Genomic DNA, 6,089 nt, shown 5'->3' with positions numbered 1-6,089 from the left:
ATTTCGTATCGTATACAAATGTATTTTGTTAAAGGTATAAAACCAAAGTATGTACATTACGTTTTATAAAACGTATTTATAACATATAGTACAACTCAAAAGAGATAACCCAAACCGCCCAACTCGAACCGGTTTAGCGTCTTTGGACCGAGCCGTTCCCAAAAAGCTGCTTTTACAGGTTGGACGTCATTGTTTAGATTATTTTAATGGCAGAACAATGCGGGCCGTCCGATTAGATCGGACGGCTCGCTTGACGGTCCTGCGCATTAATTGCGCAGGACCTCAGCAAAATCAGCTAGGACTTGGACGGAGGATCCCATGGAAATGAACCCCTATCATGACCCAAGGTGGGTCTTCTTCTCTCTCTTTCGCCATAAAGGGTCATTCACCTTGTCAACAACGTGTCAACGTACGTGTTGTACGTACTTTCATGATCGTCAAATTATTTAAAAAGAATTCCCGAATGAAAATTATTAATTTAATCAGCGGGATGGGGGGGGGGGTCATTACTCATTAGTCCTCGTGCTCACCTACATAGATCCATATGTTTAGAAGTTCTTGGAGTCTTATTTTTTAATAAATTAGGAGTCTCATTTAATAATAAGAATTCGTGAATTATAAGATCCCTCTCCTTAATGATTTTATACAAAGTCTCATTTAATAATGAAAATCCATATTAAGAGAGAATTTTCACATGGACGACGATGTTATTTTAATTTAATTATGAAAAAAATAAGAAAGACTACTCATCCACCTACCTCCAACAAGCTTTTCCCTGATTTCTTTTCATAGAAAACATAGGATTCTCCTACCCCAAAAAAATAAAAATAAAAGTAAGAAATATGGTTCCAAGTAACAACGTTAAGGCTTATTAAAGGGAGAATCGATGTCAAAGGTTTGCATCCATGCAAAGTCTGGGAGGGAAATTTTTTTATACAGTTTGTTCCGGATAGTTTTTACTAAGAGATTGTTTGGATACTTTGACCTTAAAGCTACAACTGTGATCATCTGACTCATTTTACACTCGTAGATAATTTTATCAATTAAAATTTGGAGATTTCACTCGATATGTTGGACATTAGGTCTAATTTTAATAATACCAACTTTAATGTTGGAAGTAATTTTTTTTTTTGGGAGGGGGGGAGGAGAGGAGTGTTAGCATTGGAAGTAACACCTCGACTCATGGATATAAAATATGTAAACAAAGTAATAAACAATTAACAAATATCCTTGAAGAGGTCTCATTAAATAATGCAACTAGAATTACGAAATTCCATATCAACGGAAAATTTCTCTTTGTTTATATCACCTAAATGTTTTTCATAAGATAAACATTGAAATTTATGGTCGTAGTTTTAAAAGATTATGGTAGAAGTTTACATCCTCTACTTAAAAAATAAATAATTACCCACTCTTCAGCCCAACTAGAATTATTTAAATTATTTAAATCATTGTCATAACATAAGCATTAAAAACATTTTCATATCAACCGAAGATCACAACCACCTCAACTCACAATACAGTGATTAATATTTTTATTCTATGTACCTTCTATCGTGGGCATGAATATATCTTTTTGTACCAAGGACATGCAATAATGAATTTGAATACTTGCATTATATTATGGTCATATCAAATATTGTATTTCTTATAAGCTTTGATATTTCTATGTCAGAGAATAATTGTAGTCTGGGCACATGTGAACATAAAGAAAACAAAGTTTTGTTATTTCGGATTATTTTATCCACACAGCTTGAAAAACACGCCAAATAAATCACTATATAGAGGGTTAGCTTACAGCACAACCTCCTTTCATCCTTCAACACCTGAATGCCACTGTCAAGCCTTAGCATCTTCTCCGCAGTCATGGAGAACAACACCTCTCATATCTCCCTATTCTTTACCCTTCCATGGGGTCCTCAGGTAACCACCACCATAAGTAGTACCCTAATAAGCTTCACCCACCAAACTATTGCACTTCTCATCCTTGTTTCCTTTCTTTTCCTTGCCCAATTTTGGTCTAAGGTTCATAAGAAGTCTAGGCCAGCTCGACTCCCACCTGGTCCTGTTCCATGGCCTATTGTTGGTAGCATTCCAGAATTGTTCTATAAGAAGCCGGTATTCCGATGGATTCTTTGGTTCATGAAGGAGAAGAATATTGATATTGCATGTTTTCGATTTGGAAACGTGCATGTAATTCCTGTTACTTGCCCAAAAATTGGCAGAGAGATCTTGAAAAAACAAGATTTTGTGTTTGCTTCAAGACCAATTACAATGGCAACTGAGTATGCAAGCCATGGATTCTTGTCGACTGCTGTTACACCATGGGGTAATCAATGGAAGAAGATGAGAAAGTTGGTGGCTTCTCAGGTTATGAATCCCATGAGAATCAGATGGCTCCTAGAGAAAAGAACTGAAGAAGCTGATAATCTTGTCCACTATGTATACAATCAATGCGTTAGTGGTTCAGTTGTGGACATCAGAGTTGCAGGCAGGCAATACTGTGGAAATGTCATTAGAAAGATGATGTTCAACAAGAGATACTTTGGGAAAGGAAAGGAGGATGGAGGGCCTGGTGTTGAAGAAGAAGAACACGTTCATGCACTTTTCACTGTGCTTTCTCACTTTTATGCATTTTGTGTATCAGACTACATACCTAGTTTGAGGAGACTCGATTTAAATGGACATGAGAAGATCATAAGGGAAGGTATAAGGATTGTTAATAAATACCATGACCCCATAATTGATGAAAGGATTCAAGCATGGAGAGATGGGAAGAAGAAGGAAACTCAAGATCTTCTTGACGTCTTCATTTCGATAAAAGATTCAAATGGGAACCCGTTGCTATCCTCAGAAGAGATTAAAGCTCAAATTGCGGTATGATTCTTAATGCATCATTTATTCTTTATTTTTTTTAGTTATGTTAATATGGAAAACGGTCATATGCAATATATTAAACCATAAAGAGTCTGGATCCATTACTTCCCCCCCCCCCCCTATAAACAAAAAAATAAAACATGGGCGAACCCTCTTTTCCAATCCACATGGTTGGATTTTTAACACTTGTCCCTTTCAAAGCAAGATCATTTTTCTTTAATAATTAGCTAAACTATGATGAATGGTAAATGTGAAGAATTTGAATTTACTCAATGTGAAATCATTTTTGCAGGAATTAATGTATGCAACGGTAGACAATCCATCAAATACAGTTGAATGGGCCTTGGCAGAGATGATTAACAAGCCTGAGATGCTTCTAAAAGCTATTGAAGAAATTGACAAGGTTGTTGGAAAGGAAAGGTTGGTTCAAGAAACCGACATACCGCAACTCAATTACATCAAGGCATGTGCTAGGGAAGCCTTTCGACTACACCCAGTTGCCCCTTTTAATCTTCCACATGTCTCCAATGCTGATACGATGGTTGCGGGTTACTTCATTCCCAAGGGGAGTCATGTCCTTTTAAGTAGAATTGGGCTAGGTCGAAACCCTAAAGTGTGGGATGATCCACTTGAGTTCAAGCCTGAACGACATTTGAAGGATCTTCCCATGTTGGTTGATCTGGGTGAACCAGAATTATGGTTCATCTCATTTAGCACTGGGAGGCGCGGATGCATTGGGGTTGAGCTTGGCTCGATTATGACTGTTATGCTATTGGCTAGGCTCCTTCAAGGGTTTAGTTGGGGATTAACCCCCTGTGAGTCAACTATTGAAGTCAATGAGTCAAAAACCGATATTTTTATGGCCAAACCATTACGTGTACATGCTAATCCTCGCCTGCCCATTCATGCTTATCCTATGGACTGCAATAAATTTGCGAACTAGAGTTGATTTGAAAATTTAAGTACATACTAGAAGTACCAGATTCAAATTGTTTTGTGGCATTAACATATCCTTGTTCAATTATATTTGAACAAATTTGTTATATTACTTTTAGATACTTATCTTGTTAATAAAAAATCTGTTAAATGGATACTTATCTTGTTAATAAAAATTCTCTTAAATTAAATGAATATAATATTGCAAATTGGTTTTAGATTTCTAATTTTCTATTGGCAAATTTCTTTTCTTCTACTTTTCTTTGATCATCCTTGATTTTCTTATGTATTTTACTATTGATATGTTTTTTTTTTAGTTTTTTTTAATTATTTATTTTAATAGAAAATCTAGAAAAGAATTTTGTCGCTAACACATATATTTGTGAAATCAATAAAACGTATCTAATGAATAATTTAATCGGATATAGAATGGTTTGTAAGGAAGGGTATTTGTAGTTGAACATGATTGACCATTGGATCATCCAAATGGCATAGATCTCCTCTCAAGAAGATACACCAAAAGGATGGAAGCTTCATTCTATCCTATCAGGGGTTGGCACTAGATATGATAGGAGAGACTAGATATGACAACCTCTGGCATTGCCAGGCAGACAAAATAAAGATTGTGCCGCCACTAAAAGGATGCCAAGGTTGCTGTCTCTTCAGCAGATCCTTTGATAGGAATAGACAAAATTAAAGGCTTCGGCAAAGCTTTGTTAGATGGAATCCAACTAGAAACCATGAAAGCAAGATATGCTTAAGCTTAACTAGTTAGACTCTTGAACCAATCCTTCCCACCTCGCTCAGCCACAGGGGCTTGGGCTCTAGCAATAAGGCTGCGTTTATTTGCTGGAATAAAGGTAGGGTGGGGAAAAAAAGGTGGAAAAATTATTGAAAAAATAAAATTTTCCTTTAAATCCTAAAAATATAGTTTGTTTGATTGCTTGAGGTGGCGTGCCAACTTTTCCATCTCAAGCCTTTTCAAAATCCTACAAAATGTGTGGAACTTTGTGGAAAAGTGTAGAAAAATAAAAAAGTGAGACCCACAATTAACATTTTTCCATAAAATCATTTCATTTCCTTTCATTTCCTTCTCCCTCACCCCACTACACATGGGGCCAACTTGTTTTACACATGGGACCAACTTGTTTTTTTTTTTCACCCCACCTTTGCAAACTAACCCAGCATTATAGAGTGCATATGCGGTAACTTTTTGTGGCTCTTGGCCTAGCCCCTAGTTTGATATTCATCGAGTTGACCATTTATTGAGACTGGTCCGCCACACTTGGTAAAATTATGTACAACTGCAATTTTAAAATTACTGGCCGAGCTTTTTTTTTTCTTTTTCTTTCCCCCTCTGTATTCATGCTTCTAGTTGGATTGTAATCGTTTTTATTTACTTTTACACATTTTCTATTCGCAACAAAGATGATAGGAGATCCAAATGTGGATTTATAGAGTGATACGGGAAAAATAATTACCGAACCGGGTCCGCCCTTGGTTCAACCCTCGACCCCGGTCGAGAAGAAACGGACCGACTCGCATCCGAGTGGGCAGGGTTTAAAGATAGCTTGTTGAGGAAGAAACCTGACTCAGTCAACAGGCACGCTCGATTCCGTAATAATCGGAGTGGACGAATCGTCAAGGAGACGGTTAACGGCACTTACGGGAGCAAACGATCGTGCTTACTCAGATAACTGCCACGCTATGATCATGCAGTTATTCATTATCCCACCAACGAATGGATCTATTATCAACTGATCTAATCGATAAGATTAGATGGCCACCCGAAGAAGGTTCAAGTAAATCCAACGAAGGAGATTCGAAGGTAAACACTATATAAGACGTGACCTACGTACAAGAGAGGTATCTGAATCGTATTCCTTATATTTGTATTCATACTTTTGCTCTGGACTTAAGCAGAGCCTTTTATGATCAGTTCATCAACTGACTTAGCCTTCGGAGGTGGACTCCGACCCCCGCGGTCAGGCCACATCTGACGATTGTTTTTGCAGGTCATTCATACGTGATCTAAGGGCTGAGCGGATTTTGGACGCATCATTTGGCGTCGTCTGTGGGAAATGCTTCAGAAAGTCATGGTTACCAAATCATCATCAGCAGCTGCGGTGGCTCAACAAGATGCTAACACTCAACTTCCAGGAGGGAACAATCTAGATGATATTCCTGAAGGAAGTCGACCTAATGAAGTACAAGAAGATGGTGGACAAGGGGGCAATGACCAATTGCATCCTCCTAATCTACTCCAACAGCAGTTG

The 6,089-nt window shown here is 37.6% G+C and overlaps 1 pseudogene; it reads left to right on the top strand.

Annotated features, from left to right (window-relative positions):
* The first annotated feature begins 1,866 nt into the window (after nucleotides 1-1,866).
* On the top strand, nucleotides 1,867-3,820 carry LOC149028784 (tryptophan N-monooxygenase CYP79A68 pseudogene; annotated as a pseudogene).
* The last annotated feature ends 2,269 nt before the right edge of the window (nucleotides 3,821-6,089 follow it).

Source organism: Hakea prostrata, chromosome 1 (genome assembly GCF_041222555.1).
Source record: "Hakea prostrata isolate BN-2017 chromosome 1, UWA_Hpros_2, whole genome shotgun sequence".
NCBI classification, from domain to species: Eukaryota; Viridiplantae; Streptophyta; class Magnoliopsida; order Proteales; family Proteaceae; genus Hakea; species Hakea prostrata.
Note: the sequence above shows the minus strand (reverse complement) of the source record. Positions and strands in the feature narration are given on the sequence as shown.